This window comes from Electrona antarctica (genome assembly GCF_951216825.1).
Source record: "Electrona antarctica genome assembly, chromosome: 17".
In the NCBI taxonomy this organism is placed as follows: Eukaryota; Metazoa; Chordata; class Actinopteri; order Myctophiformes; family Myctophidae; genus Electrona; species Electrona antarctica.
The window spans coordinates 3,670,306-3,676,305 of NC_136798.1; the positions used below are offsets into that span (position 1 = coordinate 3,670,306).

The following is a 6,000-nucleotide window of genomic DNA, read 5'->3' on the forward strand; positions in this document are numbered from 1 at the left end:
AGCTGTGAATAAGGTGTTTAGTCATGGATGGATCAGGATGGACGGTTTACATTTAAATGAACACTTCAGGGATTTCGTGATGTTTCTCTGCATATCTATTAACGAGCTGAGTGAACAGGTGCGAAACTTCACTTCACTACGCCTCAACTTCTTCCTTTCGGTCTCCACGGCAAAAAAAAGGAAAATATCCTCAGTTGTTGGTTTAACTCCGAGACAGCCCGGGTCCATTTGGTTACAGTTGTCCTGCACTCTGAGAGTCTACTATAGTGTGAAGGGTGAACGGAAGGCCCGTGTCCAGAGTGTTCACGTCTTCTGCCTGTCATGAGTTCTCTATATTTCACTATAAACGGCCTCAACACACACACACACTCACACACTCACACACACTCAACATCACCTGCATCGCTGTTTTTCTGCTCTCTCTCTCTCTCTCTCTCTCTCTCTCTCTCTCTCCCTGATGGGACTCACTGTTTTCGTTCCTTGATCCTGTCCATCTGCTTCCTATAACGTCAGGGTAGAACACTCCGTTGTGAACCTACACCCCCTCCTGAAAAATATGACATTTTGTTCACTTTCAACCCAAAATATAGTCCTCTTTTTTAAAACAAAATAGCTCTCCTTGCAAACCCCCCCCCCCCCCCCCCCCTGTGCTTTCCAACTGACTGCAGTTGGTCAGATCTGGACCCAATTAAAAAAAAAGAAAAAAGAAAAGAAAAAAAGGACCCCCATATTTTTTCTTCACACCCGCCCTTAGAGGAAGACCCTCAGATTAGAGGGATATTTTCGTTGTTGCCGACTTTCCTTTTTTTTCCTCCCAGAATTTCGCAGGGCTAATAATTGAGCCCATGTGTGCTCGGAATTCCGAAGTGTTCCCATTTCGTCGGAGCGTGGATGAAAACAACACTTTGTTAAAATAAAAAGAGCCAGGGTGGGGTGGAGGGGGGCTGCATGGGGGGGAGATGGGGGATTTGGGGGGGATTTGACCAAATCTTTTTCGGGGAGGGGGGGTTCCACCATATGATCCCTGGAACGTTGTTTAGTCCATTTAGGCCTGACGTCGAAAAAAAAGTCTGTTTCTGTTTCTTTATCAGTGCATGGTGCTCAATATTTCATGTCAACGACCCCAAAAAATATATACGTAATTGGCCACCGACCTCCATCTGAAAATATGTTGTCCCAGAAGCAAAGATTTGAGTTAAAAACTCACTCTGAAAGAATATATATATTCAAAGATTTCTCGCCACATTTTCACGATTATTCAAAAATAGCAGATCTACAAGCTCGTGCCGCGCTACGAGCTTGTAGATCTGCTATTTTTCCAATAGCTAAAGTATAACATAATGCTTTAAAACACCAAAAGGGGTTCCCCCGTCCAGAATGGGTTAGAGTTATTAGAAGGAGTCTGGGTCAGACTTCCATGTGAGAGGGAGGTGGAGGCTTAATTGAGATCAAATAAACAAAGTCACCTGTGAGTGATTTTGTCCCGGGGCGTTTATAATGAGACACACATTCACTTGTTGGGAGTGCATGCTACATGTGGGTAGGTGCGTGTGTATGTGGACGTAACTATGCATGCATGCGCACGCACGCACGCACGCACGCACGCACGCACCACGCACGCACGCACTGATAAGCACCAAAGAAAGCAGGTGTTTGTGTCACTTCCAGACAAGTTGCACATGCCTGACACAGAGTCACGCACGCACTCACACACATGCGCGCACACACATGCACACACGCACACACACACACACAGATGGGGGCACTCGCCAAGGATTAGCCACGGTTTCTCATAAACTCCATGACTCAACAGTGAGAGGTTGTTCTGCTCTGACCCGCCATCATCCCAGCAGTGAGTCTCTGAGAGGTCCAGCTCCTACTAGCATCATCCCAGTGAGTCTCTGAGCGGTCCAGCTCCTACTGGCATCATCCCAGTGAGTCTCTGAGCGGTCCAGCTCCTACTGGCAGGAGGGAAGGAGGCCAGTGCTGCCGACTGCCGTCAAACCCTTAGTGTACATTTAACTCTGAGTCTCAGTTAATTAACACTGAGGAAGGGTTTTTTCTAATGTGTTTATTTATTTTGTATTGTTGTACTCTGTTGTATTATCTTAAGGCAGTCATTGTTATGTTTTTGTACTGTATTTGATTATCTGTTGGGGGGAGGGAGAGGTATGTTGTTGGAGTGTATTATGTACTGTATATGTAGGCTAAGTTTTGTTATCTTTGTATATGTTGAAAATTGTAACAATAAACATATTGTTGAAAAGAAAATAACAGTGAGGATTGCACTGTATATCATTTAAATGATTTAACCAGCTAATACCTCTCTAGAGTCTAACTTTCCCAAAAACAATTGCTCGAGACCGAAAAGATAAATTAGTTGCCATTCCCCAGAACCAAACTCGTCACGATGCCCCGTGTTGTGGTCTTGGCTATTTTCTCTACTTAAAAGTATTTCCCCCCCTAAATGGATTATAAAAAACATGTCAATTTGAAGCTATATGATTCCCTGCTTTCATATAATATGAAAAAAACGAAAATGAATAATAATCCAATGACTGCATGTCTCCCATTCACGGTGGGTCACATACAGTATGAGACTGAGCAGCATCAGTCTGGCATTAGAGTTGTGTGGGAATGATGATGATGAGGAAAACATCATGCTGCCTGCGCTGCTTGAGCCTGGTTTAGGTAGCGTCTGGTTAACCTGGTTTAACCTGGTTAACCTGGTTAACCTGCTGGTGGAATCCTCCTCAATGTTCATGAGCCTGGTTTAGGTAGCGTCTGGTTAACCTGGTTAACCTGCTGGTGGAATCCTCCTCACTGTTCATATGAGCCTGGTTTAGGTAGCGTCTGGTTAACCTGGTTAACCTGCTGGTGGAATCCTCCTCACTGTTCATATGAGCCTGGTTTAGGTAGCGTCTGGTTAACCTGCTGGTGGAATCCTCCTCACTGTTCATATGAGCCTGGTTTAGGTAGCGTCTGGTTAACCTGCTGGTGGAATCCTCCTCACTGTTCATGAGCCTGGTTTAGGTAGCGTCTGGTTAACCTGCTGGTGGAATCCTCCTCACTGTTCATGGAACTCTCTCTCTCTCTCTCTATGAGGTCAAACGAGCACTGAGGATTATTCCGTGTGAGAATAATGATGATGATTAAGGTGGGCTGTGATTCATGTCTTCCTAATCATAACAGACTGGGATAGCTAACGAAAACAACGCGCAGCACAGGCACGCACGCACGCACGCACGCACGGCCACTGAGCCATACTGCTGAACACACACCAGCCATTGACCTAATGTGTAGAACACACATACAGGCTCCCAAAAATTTAATTCTGATTTGATTGGAATTAAAGTGGTATTAAGCCCGAATTAATGGCTTTAGACTAGGCACGCACGCACACATGCACACATGCACACACACCACACACACAAAAAGGTAATTGCACCCATCTGGGGAAACACAATTTTCTGCTTCCATCCACTAACATTTCGCTATTAGACCAGGAGTGTGCGCGCGCACATGTGTGTGCGTGCGTGCATGCGTGTATGTGTGTGAGCGTGTCTGTGTGTGTATGATACCATGTGTGTGTGTGTGAGATTTCCAACACCCACTTGTTTGCTCTTCAATCGCAAATTATGACTCTCAGCACTTTCCCTAAACCCTAAAGTGTCCCATCATGCACAGCAGCAGTCCTAATCCCAGCACTCAACAAGCTTAGTGACCTCTAGAGGGCGCAAAAGAGCGTCCAGAGAGCGTAAAATATCCAGAGAGCGTAAAATGAAACCTTTGTACACTCATTTTACTCTCAAGAGTTACATTTTGTTGTTAAACATGGGCATTAATTAATTTACAAGAAGTCTACACAATTAGAGAACGTAAAATAATTGTTATTTTGAGCAACATTTGCCTGTTTTTTCTCCTAATGGTACCAACATCGGGTGCGTTCGGAAATGCGCACCGGGAATGTGATCAGTTTGTTGAGTGTGGTGGGCGGTGACGTCACAGAGTGCGTTCAGTGTGCCTTATTTACGAACGACGCATTCACACTGGACAACCCTAGCTTCAGGGTAGGGTCGCTCAGTGCGGGCACTCGGCACACCCGGTGCGCAGCGCACTGGATTTTCGAACGACCGAGTGCACTGAATAAACGAACGACGAGAGCACACCAGTGCGTTCAGGGTGCATTTCCGAACGCACCCATCAATACAGCATGGAATTGTGCCAATAGAGAATGTAGAAGAATTGTTATTTTGACCAATGTTTGCCCGTTATCTCTCCTAATGGTACCAATATCAATAGAGCATGGAATTGTGGCCAAATCTTATCCAACAACAACAACATATTCTACGTTTTGGGTCTGAGAGGCTAAATGGTGGTTCCGTGGCTCAAATGCTGAATACATAATGAACCTTGATATGAAAAGGTTTGAAAACCACTGACAGACTATATTTCTAATGTAAAGGTACTTGCAGACTGGACGCATTTTTCAGAAAACTGGCAGAAAAAAGCTGCTAAAAAACAAAACAAAAACGCAGCAGTGTGCACTAGGGACCTTTACTAATACTATTACTATTTCTGTGATGACTCTCTCTCTCTCTCTCTGTCACTGCTATCCTCCAACCCATAAATGATGAGCATTGTTTCGCTGGAGTTTAGATGAAGTAAATAGGCTACTGTATATGCATGGTATAGATCAGGGGTTCTCAACGTTTTTGGCCGGGGACCCCCGGAAATGCTTTGGCAATGTCTCGGGACCCCCGCCCCGCCCCCTCCCGACCCCCAATATAAATTGACTGCTACAATAACCTTAAACCATTTTGGGCGGGAACCCCTTTTGGTGTTTTAAGCATTGTTATAATTTAGCTATTGAAAAATAGCAGATCTACAAGCTCATAGCGCGCCACCGAGTGGCGCGCTACGAGCTTGTAGGTCTGCTATTTTTGAAAAATCGTGAAAATAAAATTTAAAAATATATATATATATATATATATTTTTTTTAAATAATTTGGGGACCCCCTAAAATAATTTGGCGACCCCCCGAGGGGTCGCGACCCACGGGTTGAGAACCCCTGGACTATAGATTAAGTGTACTTGTATGTACTGTATGGTATTACAACAAGTACAATAATGTAATGGTATAACGATGGTCATCGTTCAATAGACATGCAGAACATGTTTATAGTCACATTCCTTTACAGTCTGCTGGATGCTGATTACTAGGGGACATAAATCTGTGTGTGTGAGTGTGAGCGTGAGCGTGTGTGTGTGTGCGTGTCCGTGTGTGCATGCGTGTGTGGTGGCACTGGTGGCGTGCGTGTATGTGTGGTGGCGTGGGTGTATATGTGGCGTGCGTGTATGTGTGGCGTGCGTACTGCATGTGTACGCGTGCGTACGTGCGCCTCAGAGGTCAGAGGCAGCAGTCCGAGACAGACAGAGACACTTCTTCTAGCTGTGAGGTCATGTTTGGACGTTGGCTCGGCTGAAATTTATCGTTGTTCATTTGTGATGTCCTGCTATAATGTCCACGCGGGAGGACAGTTGAAACCACCCATGCAGACATGTTCATTTGTTCCACTTGGCGACCCAGAACCGTGTGTGTGTGTGTGTGTGTGTGTGTGTGTGTGTGTGTGCAGTGGGTAACACACACACACACACACACACACACACACACACACACACACACACACACACACACACACAGAGTGTGTGTGTGCATGCGTTGTATAAAATGTCCTTCCTGAGCAGTAACGTGGCAGTGAGTGATGTGTGTGGCCGCGGGATCACTTTCATATGCAACACATCACGCTGTGTGACACACACACACACACACACACACACACACACACACACACACACACACACACACACACACACACACACACACACACACACACACACACACACACACACACACACACACACACACACACACACACACACACACACACACACACACACACACAGGGTCCATTTGGTTCCATTTGTACGCTCTCAAGA

The 6,000-nt window shown here is 45.5% G+C and overlaps 1 protein-coding gene across 1 annotated transcript in view; it reads right to left on the reverse strand.

Annotated features, from left to right (window-relative positions):
* The window catches only part of rps12 (ribosomal protein S12), a 131,958-nt gene extending 129,204 nt beyond the window's left edge, over positions 1-2,754 (reverse strand). Inside the window, exon 1 of the mRNA XM_079525871.1 lies at positions 2,745-2,754. The gene's annotated coding sequence lies outside the window, so the exon portion shown is untranslated. The remainder of the gene's footprint in view (positions 1-2,744) is intronic.
* Between the last annotated feature and the right edge of the window lie 3,246 nt (positions 2,755-6,000).